Genomic DNA, 19,437 nt, shown 5'->3' on the forward strand with positions numbered 1-19,437 from the left:
TATTATTATTATTATTATTATTATTATTAATTACTATTTTAGAGAGAGTACACAAATGTGTGTGCATACATGTGAGTTGGAGGGGAGGGACAAAGGGAGATGTAGAGAAAGAATCTTAAGCAGGCTCTATGTCTAGCACAGAGCCTAACATGGGGCTTGATCTCATGACCTGAACCAAAATCAAGAGCCAGGGGCTTAACTGAATGAGCCACCCAGGCGTCCCTACACTAACATTAGTTTTAAAGTCATAATCACTGCAAAGATCCAGGAGGACAGATATAATTACTTAGGGTCCACTCTAAGAAGAGAAGATTATCATTGTGAGCCAGGCAGCTGCCCCAAAAGGTGGGAATATCCCATCTGATAGATGAGGAAACTGTCATTCCTTTGATCAATAAAATATTATACAGATATCAAAATTATAAGTAAGGAAACTAACGCTATGTGTATAATATAATATAAAGTGAAGAGAATAGGATATAAAACTACAGACACTAGGTAAGGGGCTTAGAGTATATAATGAGGAATTTTAGGATGTTCAGTTGCTTTCAAGAAGAAAAAGTGAAAGAGAAAGGATAAGAAGCCATATTTGAAGAATAAGGGATGAGAATTTGACAGCACTGATGAAAAGCATCAATCTGGGGTTCATGCTCCCATTCAAGGAGCTTACTGAATCAAGAACAAGATAAATAAAGGAAACTCATAACTTGGTGCATTAAGATAAACTACAGGAAACCAAGACAAAAAAAAAATTAAAAATCTTAAAAGTAGCCAGAGAAAAAAGAGACTTCTTTAAAATGAGCTATAATTAGACTGGCAGCTGACTTCACAACAGTAGCAATGGAAACCAGAAGCCAATGGATTGATGACATTTGTGTGCGGGGGTGGGGTGGGGGGTATAACTGCTAACCTAGAATTCTCCACCAGGAAAAATATTCTTCAGGAAAGATATTTTCATTTTTTAAGATTTGATTTGATTTGATATATAGAGAAAGCATGCACGAGCACGAGGGGTAGAGGGAGAGGGAGAATCCTAAGCAGGCTCCACTCCCAGCACAAGCCATACATGCGGCTCCATCTGACAACCCTAAGATCATGACCTGAGGTAGAATCAAGAGTCTTATGCTTAACTGACTGAGCCACCCAGGTGCCTCAGGAAAGGTACTTTCAAACACTGAGATAGGTCATCACTGTTGATCACAATGAAGGATTTCCTGAAGGTTCTCTGTAGATAGAAGAAAATAACTCCAAATTTCAAACTACATAATCTGAATGGTCAAGTTAAGTTTTAAATGTATTTGTAAAATCTGATCTTTAGATTTTTTTTAAGAAGGGAAGGGGAAATCATTTTCACTATATACTATTTTTGTTCCTTTTGATTGTACTGTTGATTTAAGAAGACTATATAGAAAGTATGTCTCTTAGCATACTCCATATATTAATATAACTAGATTAAATGAAGTTTAACCCAAAAGATGTTATGGTCAGAAAATAGAAAAGGAGATAATAAACTCCTTTTAGGACCACTGTGGGAAGTAGTATATTAACATTATCTCAACCATAAGGATATACATGTATTTGTCTCTGAACAGTGGAGATCAGACTGTGGGTATAATGAAAAATTAGCCAGCAGAATGCAAAAATAAATGGAATACTTTCTATCTTACATAACATCTTTTAATTTAGACTCCACAGGAATCAGGACTGTTCAAAAGACATTTTGGATTCAAGACTACAAATTCTGCTTGTCTTTTTCATTTAACCATAGAATCATAAAAATGTTATGGCTGATGTTATCCCACACTGTACAGACACTCATATTAATAAACTATAGAGAATCAAATATATCAAATCATGGTATTTTAGAGTTGGAAATTACTTAGAAACATAGGCATTATTGTCTCTATCATGCCTGGGAAGTTTGAATACATCCACCAATGAGGAAAGTTCATTGCTTCCTATTTTATTACTGAACGTTAGCAATTGTCTGAAAGATTGGTAATTAAGCCCAAATTTCCTTTCTATGATTTTTTGTTGCTATTGGTGTACTGCCATTCATTCTATGGCAACACAGGACAAGCATACTCCTTCTTCTATATGAAAGGCCACCAAATATATAAAAGTGTCTATAATATTCTCCTTTAGTGTTTACTTTTGTAAGCTAAATATCTCTCACGTAATTAAGTCTTGCCCAATCTGCCTGTGTTTGGCTAGTCAGAAAAGAAACAATCTGATTCAAGGAAGGGATGGGATGAGAATGGCAGGATGAGAAGTAGAAAAGGTCAAGGCAGGAAAGGGGAGGTGAGCTTTGAGGAAATGAACAGAGCCAACATATGTTTTATAAGGGTAAATATAACTTTTATGTTCTGGGTGACTATTTTTACAAATTCAAGCCTCCTATTAGAAGTAGGAAAACTATTTTTGACCATGTTGTAAAGATACAAATCTGGGGCTCAAGGTAACCTGGGAACTTTCCCTGTTAAGATAATGGCATATTATTCTGAGATATGTTTCTAAAGGGAGTATCAACCTATAGCCTTAAATTTTGAAATAGCACACTATAGTAAAAGATTTGAATTAAAATTATCTAGCTAAAGATCTAGGAGTAAGGAAATATACTTGTGAGGTCTGGCCAACCCCAGTAATGTATCTATAAAATGTACCAGTAACTATGAAGCAAGGAATCCCATGAAATGCATTTATCTCTTTGGGGATATAGGTAAAACAAGGGACAGCCTGTAATTTCATGTTGGTGCTCACTGAGCATTGCAATGGACACTTGAACAATAACTAATGATCAGAGATTATTTCTATTCTTGGAAAAAGGCTGAATTTTGATGTTTTTTTCTATTGTCAAGAAGCCTGGTTCTTATGGCTTGGAACCTGTGCCATTGCTCGTGTATAAATCATGACATGGCAATTTGATAGATGCTGCAGTTGTTGGGACCTAGCACTAGTGAGGACACCTAATAAATGACAGGCTTTACATTCTATAATTCTATACAGACTAATCCTATTAAAAAAGATTCTGAGTACAGAGCAGATTCTTGAAGAATAGGCTAGGCAGGAAAAAAAAAATCCATGAAAAGATGGTAACCCAACTGATTCATGGCTGCAAATATTCACTTGTGTGTTCATCCTAGCAAATTAACAATTTGTGCTGGGTTTTATATTGACTCTACTGTTCGTGGGAAACCTGACTGGAAGATGGGTAAGTTTATCAGCCAGTTATTGCTGTAAAATGCTGTGTAACAAAACTCAGTGGCTTGTAGACAACAAACATTTTATTTTTCTTATTTACTGGTCTGTGAACTGGCCAGAACAGCTCTGCTTCAGGTTGGAGGTTGGCTGGTTTAGTCAAGTTTGCAGGTCAGGCTTGGGTAAGGTGAATGTGTTATGTTTTGAGCCCAAACTGAAGGGATAGAAGTTAACTGGTCCTGCTGTTCCCTAGGGTGATCACAGGATGCAAGCATGCAAGCCAATCCATGTAGGCATACATAAAAGACTATTCATGTCATTTTCCTTACATTCCATTGGTCAAGCCAATTGCCATTAAAGTGGAATGTGGAAGAGAGTAAAACCCCTCCATTGCCCAATGGTCCTGGACAGTACCAAGATGTAAGGGAACAGGTGTAGATGTATAAGTAGTGTGTGTGTGTGTGGTGTTTTTTTTTTTTTTTGTAAAAGCTAGCCTAGATAACTGCTTTTTTTAATGCAAGGATAATATTTTAGTTCTTATCCTGACAGTGTTATATTAAGTGAGCCCATAAACACATAAGAATTGACAACAGTAAGAAAGTCATTAATCGTAAATCCAAAAAATTTAAAATGCTTCCAGCTCTGTGTGAAGGTCTCATAGTGTACAGAGGTGGCAGGGATGCCTCAGGCCTCAAAACTCAGCTGGCTTAGCACAAAAGTCACACTGCCATTCTGGCTGGTATATGGCAAGGCAAATGCACTCAAGCTTCTTGACACTGCCAGCAGCTCCAAAACCAGATGCACTGGTTGCCAGTAAAAGTGCCATTAAAAAATGGAAGTGAAATATAAAGCAAGAGAAAGTTGGGATAAAATGTCTAAGTGTGTTTATGTAAAGGCCTATCCATTTCTGAGTGATGTAATGGAAAATCCATCTTTGGTCTACCCAAGTCAAGGACGTTTTATAAACTGAAAAAATGTGACAGTTTGTGACAAACTCTAAAGCCACTAACCAAAATCTCCTGCCTCTGGAAAAAGGGTAGCTGAAATTATTGAATAAGTAAAATTATGACTTAAAGCTTTAGGGAGCGGCAGCAACTCGGAAATATTTAAGACTGTGTAGATGTGTGTGTGTAAATGAATGATGCATACATAAATATAAACACACATACTATATGTTGATTTTGGCAACCAATACTTGCTTGTCAAAGAAAGGACTAGATATTTCAATATCTTTGCAATTTATTCTTTATTTAGACTCATTGTAGTCTTCTTGTCTGATCAAAATTAAGCTTTCATCATTTCATATTTACCCAGCCTCAAATATTCTCCTAAAGTTTTAACCTTGATGTAAGAAAATAGAGCATCTTAAAGCTTGCAATGGTCAAACTGGAAGCAGGGTATTATAAGGTAAAGGCAAGATATCTCCAAAAGGTACTCAATTCAATTCAATGAGCCTCATATCTTATATAAAAATGAAGTAAAATGTATTTGAATGCATGATAGGCTTAAATGTCAGGCTATGGGTGTAAAACTATAAAACCTATAAGAAAAAAAAAACAGTGGAAAAGTCTGCATGACCATGAATTAGACAGAGTTCTTGGCTATAACAGTAAAAGCATGAGCTGTCAAAGAAAAAAATGATAAATTAGATTTTATTAACAACTTAAAAACTTTCACTCTTAAAAGACACTGTTCAGGGAATGAAAAGATAAGCCTCAGACTAGAGGGAATGTTTGTACATCATACATATGCATATTCATATATGTATGTATTTATGCCTGCATAAATAAACTTAACAAAATGCAAATAAACAATCCAATTAAAAAAAAAAAAAAACAATCCAATTAAAAAGTGGCCAAAAGGTTTACACTTTACCAAAGAAGATGTACAGATGGCAGAGGAGCCCAGTAAGAGAGGCCCAACATCATCTGTCACTAGGAGAATAAAAATTATAACTGCATGAGTTACTAACAATAGAATTCTAGAAAATTGTTTTCTCTAAATATCAATACCAAATGTTGATGAGGACACGGAAGAGGTATAATTCTCAAAAATGCTGGTTGGAATGCAAAATGATACACTTTGGAAAATAGCTTTGGTGGGATGCCTGGGTGGCTCAGCGGTTGAGTGTCTGCCTTTGGCTGGGGTGGTGATCCCGCAGTCCCAGGTTTGAGTCCCGCATCCGGCTCCCTGCAAGGAGCCTGCTTCTCCCTCTGCCTGTGTCTCTGCCTCTCTCTCTGTGTGTGTCTCTCATAAATAAATAAATAAAATCTTTTAAAAAATTTTTAAAAAGGAAAATAGTTTTGGTCAGTTATTACAAATTTAATCTCTTACTAACAACAAGACCCAGCAATCCTACTACTAAGCGTTAACCTGCATGAATGAAGACTTATTTCTTACAATGAGTAAATGAATGAACAAACCATAGCACATCAACCCATGGACTGCCACTCAGTAATTCAAAAGAATGAACTGCTACATGCAACAAAATGGATGGATCTCAAATCCATCTCAAGGAGTATAAGAAGCCAGAATCAAAACTACCTAACATTTGATTCCATTCATGTCATTCTGGAAAAGGCAAAACCAAATGGATGGAAAATAGATTAGTCAGTGGTTGTCAGGGGCCTAATGAATGGAGAGAGTTTGAGGACAAATGCATAGCATGAGGGAATTTTTGGAGGGTAATAGAATTGGTCTACATTCAAATTATGGTGATGGCTATATCTTTATGCATGTATTTACACATGTCAAAAGTCACAGAAATGTACATTTTTAAAAGTGAATTTTACTGTATGTAAATTTAAAAATAAATTTTAAAACTGCAGTTCAAATGTGAAACGGATTATTAGGGAAAGAAGGGGAACTAAGTGGGAAAAATTAGAGAGGGAGACAAACCATGCGAGAGACTCCTAACTCTAGGGAACAAAGGGTTGCAAAAGCGGAAGTGGGCAGGGGAATGGGATAACTGGGTGACGGGCATTGAGGAGGGCACTTGATGGGATGAGTATTGGGTGTTATGCTGTATGTTGGCAAATTGAATTTAAATTTAAAAAATGTAAAAAAATTAAAAAATAAAATCTTTTTTAAAAAGTTTCTATTTTGACCCAATAATTCCACTTCTCAGAATCTATGTAAAAAACTTTATCAGCCGTGCAGTTAAAAATAATTATGAAGGCAGTCTGTAGCAGAATTTCTTTCTTAAATATACCTAAAAACTAGAAACAACTTGTCACCAAGTGAGAAATTGTTATATAACTGTGAGGCTCCTTACAATGAAGTATCATGAAGTCCCTAGAAGTCAACTTTCCAAAGAATATTTAATAAGCTGAGCAAACAGTCATAATGTAATATGAAGTAAAACAAATAGAATATTGAACTGTATATGTAATAAAACCCATCCTTTAAAATACAGAGAGAGACACAGAAAGAAAAAGACCATAAAAAACATTAACATTGTTGCCTCTGGATGATGGGATTATGGGTTTCATTTTCTTCTTTATAATTTTTTTTTGCAGTTTAAAATTAATTACAATGAGCTTGTGTTCTTTTACAACCTGAAATGCTGTTACAAATAAATAGGCAAATAAAGTTCTACATTTTTGAAAAAAAAATGCAGTTCGACAAACATTTAACGCTTGAGTATTATGTGCCAGGAACTCTGCTAAGGTAGTATAGTATACAAAAATGAAAGTCAGGGCTCCTGTTCTTGAAGGAACTTAAAGATAAAATAGCAAGCCTTTAGGCTAGAGTGGAGAATGACACATTGTCACTAAACAGTATGCTGGAAATCAGTCTATATAAAGAGCTTCAAGAGAAGTGCACATAGGGGCAAGGTGCTTCAAGGCAGGGAAGTGGAGAGATCATTTTGTAGACATGAGAAATGAAAACTTAGGGAACTTAAGATGGACTTTAAAATATAAGCACTATTTAGTAGACAGGGATCAGAGATGGGAGAGAAGAGAGGTCAGGTCAGGAGGAAGCAGAATAGCATGGGTGCAGATAGGTAAGCAGGCTGTGTGGAGAGAACAGCAATGACTTAGTTTGGAGAAAAAGTGGCAAGTGTTGGAGCTAATTTGTGAGGTGTCTCGAGTGGCTTGGTAAGAAGTTCTTAATTCAATAGACAGTGGAAAGCCAATAAAACCTTTCTGTAGGGCTTGACTTCAGGACAAAATTTCTCAAGATCGTTTGACCATGGGGCACTTAAAAGGTATAACATGTAGATGGAATACCAGCTTGTTGCTTGGGAGAGTTAATGCTAGCTTCTTGTTAAAATATGTTTGATTTGACAACTGATCCCTAGGGGTAAATGTATAGTACAAATGTCTAGCTTCTAAAAAACATTGAATATTACCGTAAATATATATTGATATTTTAAAACACAGTACAGATGTAGACCAGAGATCATCAAGGAGGTAAGTAATACCAAAGGTATGGTTGGTTGGTAAAGATGGCCTATAAGCATCTATTCAGAGATTGGAGGTCATGTGTTCCTATATAAGACAAATCTCATGTGGTTTCCTGTGACCATGTAAGATACTACACTATTATTTAGAGGTACATACTATTACTTGGAGGTAGGTTATTACGTAAGATTTAGAACTATTTGGTAATTTTCCAGTGTACATTTTTTAAGTGAAATTCAGAAGAAAAACATTAGTAGTACCTCCTGTAGAAGACATTGGTGGTGACTCATCCATATCTTGTCAGTTCACTCCACATGTCACTGCAATTCTTATGGACATACCTATGCATGCCAACAGCATCCTACCTCAGGCACTTGGACCTCTCTCTACCCATGTGCTTTCTTGGAACATCAGGCTGTTGGTACACCAAGTGGGCTAGAAGTGCTGGGGAGGAGGTTGTTCGCATTTTCAGGAGCAGCGCCGAAATAATGAGGAGCAAGAGCTTCTGGATAAATTCTCCAGTTTCTTCACCCCTTGAGGGAACAAGACTGAGATGTGTTATGCACAGTCTTTCAGAAGGTCCTGTGTGGGATTGTGCCCTAGTTTCCCACAATGACTATCTATAAATGCACCCATCATTTGGTTTCCTCCCATCTCAAATAAACTCCTTACAACCAAATCCTTGCCTTAAAGTCTATTTGAGGTGGAAGTCAGGTCTAGGACAATGTTGATTCCTTTCCCTTACCAGGCATCTTTTCATCAATTCAACAAATATATCAATTTTCATTAACTACGTATTTATTAAGCATTTGCTATATACATAGTTTGAGAATCTGATGGTGAGTAAGTAGAGTGTAACAGGTAATAATGACAGTGGTGTAAGTATATGATAGGGGTGTCTAAGTGCTAAAGGCACATGTAGCTAGAGCTCTGTATATAGTCTGAGAAGATCAGGAGAGTCTTCTCAGAGAAAGAGGTAGTCCACCTGAGCCTGAACAATGGAGAAAGGGCCAGGGAAAGAGGAGAGAGAAAAGTGCAACGGGCTGTGTCATTTAGAAAGCGTTGCTTTAGTGTTTGGGGGAATAAAAATAGAAGAGGAGAAAGAGCAGTTGATTGAAGCACCAAAGACTGCCTTTGTCAAACTTCAGAACAAGCCTTTTATAATATGAAACAAAAGAAGGTGAGTAATCATTTAACTGATTATTTGTAAATGTTGAATTCTTTTTAAGTTAAAAATGAGTTCATCCGTAGATCCATTAAATGGGTCCCAGACATCCTGAATGAAACTCACTTATTTAACAATGGGTTACTTTGCTTCTATACTTATCATTCCCTTTCTGTTATCTTCCACTGATACAAATGTTAACCATATTCCCTTTATCATCCTGGGAAATTTGTAACCATCTTTTTGTGCCTGAAGAAAGAGGATTCAGAAATTGAAACAATAATGCTGTATTTGTTTCCACTCTTTCTCTTGTTCAGTGTCTACTCAGTCTGTAAATTATCTTTGTTCTCATAGGTAAGAAGAGATAGTAATTTTCACCATGGAAATATGAACCTCAGATAAAAATTTTAAATTGTAAGAGTTTGATTTTATTGACTTCTTGCAATGAGTTATGTACCCACTCATTCATTCATCAGGCATGTAGAAATCTCTGGTATGTGCCTAAATCCCTGTCCACCACTGGGAATATAGAGAGATAAACATGAAGTGGCAGTAGTCCTGAAAGTCTACAGTGTGATGTGGGGACAGATCCATACAGGCAACACTGACAGGACAAGAAGTGCTATTACAAAGGAACATAAAATGTAGCTGCACAGAGGAGGGTCACTAACTTGGACTAAGGGACATGAGGCTGATAGTCTTTTCAGAGCAGGTGACATTTGAGTCAGATCTTGAAAGGGGTGTTGAATTTTCCTAATGGAGAATGTGGAACATGGCACTGAACACAGAAGGAATACCATGGGCAAAGGCATGGAGACACGCAAAAGCATGGCATGTTTAGGAACCTCAGGAAATCAGTAGCTGGAGTGGAAGCTCAGGGAAGCAGGAGTATAAGAAATGAGAAGGGCTGTGATATTGATATTAAGACAGCTTGGGACAAGTTTATGAAGGCCCTTTGGACTAGATTCTATTTGTAACAGGGACATTTTGGAGGTTCTCAAACAAGGAGTGACATGAGCTGATTTGCATTGTATAAAGAAACCCAGTAACAGGTGTAGAAGATGGGATAAAGGAGAGGACCAGATTAGAGGCAAGAAAAGCAGTCAGGGTCAGGGGGATCCCTGGGTGGCTTAGCAGTTTAGCACCTGCCTTTGACCCAGGGCGTGATCCTGGAGTTCCGGGATGGAGTCCCACGTCGGGCTCCCTGCATGCAGCCTGCTTCTCTCTCTGCCTGTGTCTCTGCTTATGTGTCTCTCATGAATAAATAAAATCTTTAAAAAAAAAGCAGTCGGGGATCTTTGCTAGTTTGGACAAACACAAAAAGTCACACTCGGGTGATAAGCAGTAGGCATGGAATTGATGGGGAAGAGACAAAAATATTTGAGAGGCAGGATCCTCAGGACTTTGTAATGGAATATAGCTATCTAAGTGACATGGCACAGCAAGGGACAGCTCTGAGGTCAAGCCTGGGCAGCTGGACCTACCATGATGTTATTCCAGGGCACACAGACAGAAGGTATTACTCTGGAGGGGCAAAGTTTTAACAGGTTCTGTGGAGTGTGGGAGATGAAAGCCAGACTACAGGCACTTGAGAAGGGAACAGGAGATGGGGAAGGAGAGGTCTGGGTAGATTGGATGGCTTAGAGACTGGATTCAGAATGGGTGAAATGTGGTTGGATTTTGTGGTAATCATAATGAGTTAGATAAGGGAACCCTGCTATGTGAACCATTGTCTTTGATGTCTTAAGTTATGTTATTTGTTGGTAAGCATTTCCTGTAATTCTGAAATATGCAGGGAAACACATTAAACACCCAGAGAAGATAGGACCGGGTGGGTAATTTACTTAGAAGAGAGGCATTCTGGAGCTATTTCTAACTCAGCCCATCCCTTGCTTCATTGGGATGTTGGTGAAGCATTCAGGTTGTTTATGAGGAGCCTGTGTATAAATACACAAACAGTCATATTTTCCATTCAAAACTGGAGGCCTTACCAGCCTTCCCTCCGTGTCATGGCACTGTCATTTGATTCATATGCTACACTCTGTAATCCGGCGAGAGCCTGGGCTGTAATTCCATATGGCTGGCCACCAGCTTTCAGCCATAAATGACTTTGATGTTGCTGTTCAGGAGGAGCCCCAGGAGGGCTGCAGGAAGAGGATCAGACAAAATGGGAAGAAAAGAGCCTCTGCCTCTCAGCCAAAGAAGGGATGAACCCAAAGGAGAAAGAACCCAGTATGGTGTCAAAAATCTGCATCCCGCCATCTGATAGGAAAAGGGAGGTAGTGCAAGTTTACTGAAACCAATGATTCCCACTGAGATCCTGTAAACCCAAGTGCTGCTAAAGTTTTACGAATTCCACTCTGCTATGTGTGCAAAGATGGTTATGTTAATGAAATTATGCTTTAAGTTAGCCGAACATATTCTCAAAAGAATTTTTTTTGCTGAAATCATATATTACAGATTTTGCAGTACCCTTGCTCTGCAATTTAACAGCATGTTGCTGTTATTTAGCATTTAATGAGTACCAGAAAATGCTCTGTGTATTCTCTACTTGATTCAGAAACAATGGAATAAGTGAAATTTTTTTTTTAACAGGAATCAGGGGATGCCTCTGGTAGTGACCATGCATAAGATGGATGAACAGGTACTCAGATGAGAAAGGGATTCCTAAGGAATTTTAAATCCTTTTAAAATCCTCAATCAGAGACACTTGGAGTCATGCCTGATGTCCTATTTATTATCCCCAAACATATTCTTACTGTGGATTGGAGCAGCTTGAATGAGCCTATAGACACAGTTTATATCAATTGATTTTTGTTCTATTAATATTACCATTTGCCAGTCAGCAGCACAATTCTGGTTACTGGTCTTGCTTCTTGGAGTAAACTAATAGGGGAAGACCCCAATCAAACGTTTTGTGTCCTATTAGAAGGTCTACCATTCCTGTGTGAACACGCTTGTTCATCTGATAGTAAGGGGTGGGGGGGAGTGTCATATTGTAGCAAGGGAAGATTTTAGAATGAGCTATCACAAATCCTCCAAAGCCGTGGGTAAAATAGGGGAGGGAAAGTATACTTCAATTAGGTAATTTTATGTACATATTCTATAATATCAAAATTACCAGCCCATAAAGTTTTAACTGGTCCCATCAGACTTACAAAGAAAAATTATGCATTTTATAGTTGTAGCACCAACAGCTAAAGAGGTCATTGAAAACTAGTACTGGGGCACAGTTTCAATTTTTCTTAAAAAAACCAACAAACAAAAACCAACTCACTTGCCTATAGACTAATCCATTTCAGGCACAGCTTAATTTCTTTCAGATCTGAGGCCTATAAACCCTGGCTAATTTGTGTGGTACAATTATATGTTACTTTGGCACTATAGAGCCCAAGAATCTTTTCAACCATTTAAAAGCATCTTAACTCCCACATTTAAGCAAGTAGATAAGGTGTAAATAATAATATTGAATATACAACCAGTTGTGGGAAAGACACTGTAACTTGGAGATTTAATCTCAGAACTTATTTAATACCCATTAGGGCCATCTGTTTGAGATTTAGGTAAACCTGTCAGATGCATTGGCCTGGGAGTTATTGAAGTCGGCTCTTCCAGGAACAGAAACAGAGGCTGTAAACTGGGGCTCACAAATGTGCTTTCTTTAGGCAGCCTTGTGCTTTAACTGTTTCGAACGTGAATGTTTTTAGTTGAGGTCATGTAGCCTCCAGTTCACCGTGGGACAACTCCCTATTGTCACAGGCCTGTTTTGGCACACTTACACAGTCTGGGCACAGGAGATCTCTGAGTTTGTAATCTTCAGTATGTCTCATGTACATACATATGTGGTCGTGTCTGCTCCCTAGGAGGTAACCTGCATGCCAACATCATGAAGTAGCTGCTATCAATTGTCCATCCCATGACTTACCCAAGGTCATACCTTCGGGTGTGATGCATGCAGGATTTGAACCCACACTTCCACACCATTGATGCCTTTGATCATTTGACCTGGAGTTTAAGACAGGAAGTATCAAATTCTTACACCTGGGATACACAGAATTCCCTCCTAACCTCACACCACTCCTCCATGTCAAAGGCCAGTAGTGTCTTTAAGCAGCCTGGACCTCATGATTCAACATTTGCAACACTCTTTTGCCAATACCTTTGGCTCTTTTGCCTCCTCCATTGTGTTCTCTGGTATTCTCTGTTGCCAACTGTTTAGACACACATACATTCTCTTCTCTTTTTCCCGTACCTTCAACCTCCCCTTCATTATTGGATTTGCTTCCCCCTGCCCTTGGACATGAACACAAGACCCTTCCTGACCCTGGGTTTCTCATGCTTTTATCCTGTGTTTTCCTTCTTCACAACTCTACACCATCCAGCTTCTGGAAAAGTAGTCTATCTTGGAAGCCTCCACTCCATAACCTTTCCTTTACTCCTGGGCCTCCTGCAGTCTGATTTAGACCTCCATCACTCCATGGGAGCCTTGGCTAGGTTACTAGTGACTTGCCAGTTGTCAAAGTGGATGGACATTTTCAGCACATCTCCTTTAGAATCCAACACTGTTGAACACTTTCTTCTTTAACAGTTCTCTTCCCTCAGCTTCCATGACAACAGCATTCCCCTTTCTCCCTCCGACCCCTTCTCTCCATTTGTTCCTCTCTGTCCCTTTTGGAGAACCTCCTCCATCTCCACCCACGGGCACTAGGGTTGCAGCCTCACTCCTCATGAGGGACTTGGTCACTTTGTGGGAAAAAAATTCTGTGATGACTCCTAAATCCATATTTTTAGCTAGAGCATTTCCCTAAATTTTATTCAGCTACCCACTGAAGACCCATGGGCATATGGCATCTAATATAACAGCAGCTCCTCATTTCCCACCTTTTCATTCTAACCTATTTTACCTATCTGGGTAAATATCTGCACCATACACCCAATTGCTCAGCCTTTCTTTCTTTCTTTCTTTCTTCTTTCTTTCTTTCTTTCTTTCTTTCTTTCTTTCTTTTTCTTTCTTTTTCTATTTTTTTGGCATATACTTTTCAGAATACTTTTTTTAATAATAAATTTATTTTTTATTGGTGTTCAATTTGCCGACATACAGCATAACACCCAGTGCTCATCCCGTCAAGTGCCCACCTCAGTGCCTGCCACCCAGTCACCCCCACCCCCCGCCCACCGCCCCTTCCACCACCCCTAGTTCGTTTCCCAGAGTTAGGAGTCTTTCATGTTCTGTCTCCCTTTCTGATATTTCCCACTTATTTTCCCTCCTTTCCCCTTTATTCCCTTTCACTATTATTTTTATTCTCCAAATGAATGAGACCATATAATGTTTGTCCTTCTCCGATTGACTTACTTCACTCAGCATAATACCCTCCAGTTCCATCCACGTTGAAGCAAATGGTGGGTATTTGTCGTTTCTAATGGCTGAGTAATATTCCATTGTATACATAGACCACATCTTCTTTATCCATTCATCTTTCGATGGACACCGAGGCTCCTTCCACAGTTTGGCTATTGTGGACATTGCTGCTAGAAACATCGGGGTGCAGGTGTCCCGGCGTTTCATTGCATCTGTATCTTTGGGGTAAATCCCCAGCAGTGCAATTGCTGGGTCGTAGGGCAGGTCTATTTTTAATTCTTTCTCTTTCTTTCTTTCTTTCTTTCTTTCTTTCTTTCTTTCTTTCTCTTTCCTTTCTTTCTTCCTCTTTATTGAGGAGTGCTTGAAAAATAAAATTGTATATATTTAAATTATACAATGCAATGATTTAATATACATATGCATTGTGAAACATTTACCACAGTCAGGCTAATTAACACATGCATTACCTCACATAGTTACCTTTTAAATTTTTCTGTGGTGAGAACACTTAAGATTGACTCTCTTAGCAGCTGTCAAGCATACAATACAGTATTATTAGCGATAGTCAGCATGCTGTACATTAGATCCTCAGAATATCTTATAACTGAAAGTTTGTACCCTTTCACCGATGTTTTCCCATTTCCCTACCCCCATCCCCATCCCATTCCCCAGTCCCTGGCAACCACCATTCCACTCTGTTTCTGAAAGATTAACTTTTTAAAAATTCTACATATAGGTGAGATCCCACAGTATTTTTCTTCTAACTTATTTTATTTAGCATAATACCCTCAAGATATATCTATGGTCATCACAAATAGCAAGATCTTCTTTTTATGGATGAGTACTATTCCATTGTGTACACACACACACACACACACACATACCTCCCACATTTTTTTTAATCTATTCATTCATAGACAGACACTTAAGTTGTCCCACTTCTGAAGGAAACAAGGTTAGTATCTTGAAGAGCTATCTGCACTCCCATGTTCTCTGTAGCATTACTCACAATAGCCAAGGTATTGATGTTGCCCAGTCTTAAATCATCTCTTTCTTACTACCCAGAATCAGGTGGAAAAATATCTTAAAATTTATTTCATAAATACCTGGTTCTCTCCTCTTCTCCATCTCTGCTATTGACACACTTGTTCATAACCCATCCAATTTTGGGTGGGTGGGGGGACTTTTCTTATAATAGTATAATGTGCATATAGTGTAACTCACACTTTTAAGTGTATAGATAGTTCTATGAATTTTGACAAAAACATACAGTCATGTAACTGCAAATATAATCCATATATGAAACAGTCCCAACACTCACCCTCCAAACTCTCCCATGCCCATTTGCAGTTAGCCCCTTCCCTACCCTTAGCCCTCGCAAACACTGACCTATTTTCTATCCCTATAGTTTTGCCTTTTCTAGAACGTCATATAAGTGGAATTATACTGTGGGTAACTTTGAATCTGGCATCTTTCACTTAGCATAATAAATTTGATATTCAAATTTTTATTGTATATATGTGTTAGTTTGTTTATCCAGGTCACCAATTGAGGAACATTTACTTTGTTTCTGGTTTAGGGCAGTTGTGAATGAAACCATAATAATCATTCATGTTTACCTTTCTGAAGAAACATCAGTTTTTGTTGCACTAAATAAACACCCAGGAATGGGATTGCTGGGTGATATAGTAAGTGTATATATAACTTTATTTAACTGACCAGTCCATCCTACATCGCTCCCGCCATATTTGAGAGTTCCAGATGTTTTCTGTCTGTGCCAGCTTTTGGTATTTCCAGTTTTATTTTCTTATTTTTAGCCATTCTAAGAGGTTTGTAGTAATATCTCATTGTGTTTTTTTTTTAAGATTTATTTATTTGAGACACACAGAGAGAGAGAGATACTGAGAGAGAGAGAGAGAGAGAGAGCACAGGGTGGGGGAGCAGAGGAGAAAGGGCCTTAAATAGACTCTGTGCTGAACATGGAGCCTGAGGCCAGGCTAGATCTCACAACCCTGAGATCACAACCCGAGCCAAAACCAAGAGTTGGATGTGCAATTACTGCACCACCCAGGTGCCTATCATTGTGGTTTTAATTTGCATTTCATTAATGATTAATTATGTTAACATCTTATGTTAAACAGAGGAAGGAGCTGTTGAAATCTTGATCCCTCCTTCAAAAAAATAAATTGGTTGTTTTCCTATTTTTTATTGAGTTTAAGAGTTTTTAGATATTCTAGATAAAAGTTCTTCATCAGATAAGTGTTTTGCAAAAAATGTTCTCCTGGTTTGTGGCTTCTCTTTTCGTTCTCTAAGAGTTTCTTTTCAAAAACTTTGTGTTTTGAGATAATTGTAGATTCACATGCAGTTTAAGATATCATACAGAGAGATTTTTGCTTCCCCTTCCCCTAATTTCCCCCAATGGTAACATCTTGCATAACCATAATACAACATCACAATCAAGGAATGGACATTGATACAATCTACCCATCTTATTCAACTTTCACCAGCTTTATATGCACTCATTTGTGTGTGCATGTTTCATTCTACGTAATTCTATCACACATGTAGATTTCTGTGACCACTGCCACAGTCAAGATACAAACAGTCCATCACCAGGATCCTTTTATAGCCATAGACAACTTACCCCCTCCTTTCTTCCCTAACCCCTGGCAACCACTAATCTCCTTTTCAACTCTATAATTTTGTCATTTCAAGAATGTTATATAAATGGAATCATACAGTATTTGACTTTGAGTCTGGCTTCTTTCACTCAGTGTAATTCCCTGGAAATTCACCCAAGCTGTACTAGTAGTTCCTTCCTTTTTGTTGCTGAATAGTATTCCACAGTTTTTTTTTAATCCACTCACTGGTCGAGGGACATCTTGGTCATTTCCAGTTTGGAGCTATTACAAACAAAGCTGCCATGAACATTTAAGTGCAGGTTTTTTGTGTGTGAACACAAGTTTTCAATTCTCTGTGATAAATGTCCATGAGCATAATTGCTGGGTCTTACAGTAGTTGCATCGTTAGTTTTGTAAGAAACAGCAAACTGTTTTCTAGAATGGCTATACCATTGTCCATGATACATTGTATATTCCCACCAGTAATGTATGAGAGATTCAGTTTCTCTATATTCCAGTCAGGACCTGGTTTTGTTACTATTTTTTAACTTAGCCATTCTAAGAGATGTGTAATGACATCTCATTGTTGTTTTAATGTATATTTTTCTAGCAGATAATGATATTGAACATCTTTTCATGTGCTAACAGTGTCTTTCAAGAAATTCATCTTTTCTTTGTATGTATGCATGCATGTATGTGTGTATTTTCCAGATTTATTGAGATTTAATTGACATATAAGTTTAAGGTGTAGAATGTGATAATTTTATTCATGTATAGATGAATATAGATGACTCTATCTATCTATAGATAGATAGATCTTCCTCAACTTATGATGGGGCTATGTCCCAATAAATCTGTCTTAAGTTGAAAATATCACAAATTGTAAATGCATTGTATATACCTAACCTACCAATCATTTGTAGCTTAGCCTAGCCTATGTTAAATGTGCTCAGAACACTTACATTAGCCTACAGTTTGGGGAAAAAAATCACCTAACACAAAGTCTATTTTATCATTAAGTATTGAACATCTCATGCAATTTATTGGATATTGTACCAAAAGTGAAAAACAGAATGGTTGTATGAGTACAGAATGGTTGTTAAGTGTATAGGTTGTTTAATTAACCTTGTGATCGTGGCTGATTGGAAGCTGTGGCACCCTGCTGCTGTGAGACGTCATGAGACAGTATGATACTGCATATCATCAGCCTGGGAAAAGATCAAAATTCAAAATTCTTTTTTTTTATTCTTTTTAAAAATTTTTTTATTTATTTATGATAGTCACAGAGAGAGAGAGGGAGGGAGAGACATAGACAGGGAGAAGCAGGCTCCATGCACCGGGAGCCTGACATGGGATTCGATCCCGGGTCTCCAAGATTGCACCCTGGGCCAAAGGCAGGTGCTAAACCGCTGCACCACCCAGGGATCCCAAAATTCGAAATTCTAAGTACAGTTTTTACTGAATGCATATCACTTTTGTGCCATCATAATGTTGAAAAATCACTGGTCAGACCTTCATAGGGGCACCTGGATGGCTCAGTGATTGAGCATCTGCCTTTGGCTCAGGTCATTATCTCAGAGTCCTGGGATCAAGTCCCACATGAGGCTCGTTGCAGGGAGTCTGCTTCTCCCTGTGCCTGTGTCTCTGCCTCTCTCTCTCTCTCTCTCTCTCTCTGTTGTCTCTCGTGAATAAGCAAATAAAATCTAAAAACAAAAACAAAAAATCTTTATAAGTCAGGGATCATCTGTTGTGAACTTATCACAATAAAATTAATACCTCCATCACTTTACATAATTACCATTTATGGAATATTCAAGATTTAGTATCTCAGCAACTTTTAAGTGTATAACACAATATTGCTGACTACTGTCACCATGCTGTACATTAGGTTCTCAGAACTTATTTGTCTTATGAGTGGAAATTTGTCCCTTTGAGCAAGACCTGTCCATTTTCCCCACCCCAACCTGTGACCACCTATTGTACTCTCTGTTTCTATGAGTTCAGCTCTTTTAGTTCTATAGATAAGTGAGATCAGACACTATTTGCCTTTCTCTGTATAAATTATTTCACTTAGTATAATGCCCTCCAGTTTCATCTGTGTAGCTGCAAATAGCAGGATTTTCTTGTGTTTTCTTTTAATGGCAGAAAAATATTCCATTATATATAGAAGATAAATAATATATTAAATAATCATATATACACATATCACATTTTCTGTATTCACTTATCTGCTGATAAACACTTAGGTTTTTTCCTCATCTTGGTTAATGCTGCAATGAATATGGGAGTGCAATGATGTCTTTGGCATCCAGATTTCAATCCTTTTGAATACACTTCCAGAAGTGGAATTGCCGGATCACATGGCAGTTCTATTTTTAATTTTTTGAGGAAACCTCCATCCTGTTTTCCATAGCGACTGCACAAATTTACATTCCTACCAACCATGCACAAGGGAGCCCATCCATTCTTGACAGTGCCATTGCATGGGAAACGTTCCTCTCTCTTCCAGTCTTGGCCTCTTCCAACACAGATAGAAGAGGCGCCTTCCACAGAATCCCATGCCCAACCCCGGTGTAACTTGTAACTTCCTGCAAAAAAAAAAAAAAAAAAAAAAAGCTGCTTCCATCCTCAGACCCTCATCTCTAGTTTGCAGAGACAGTTGTGCTCAGCTCAGGATCATTCCCAGAC

This window comes from Vulpes lagopus, chromosome 1, assembly GCF_018345385.1.
Source record: "Vulpes lagopus strain Blue_001 chromosome 1, ASM1834538v1, whole genome shotgun sequence".
In the NCBI taxonomy this organism is placed as follows: Eukaryota; Metazoa; Chordata; class Mammalia; order Carnivora; family Canidae; genus Vulpes; species Vulpes lagopus.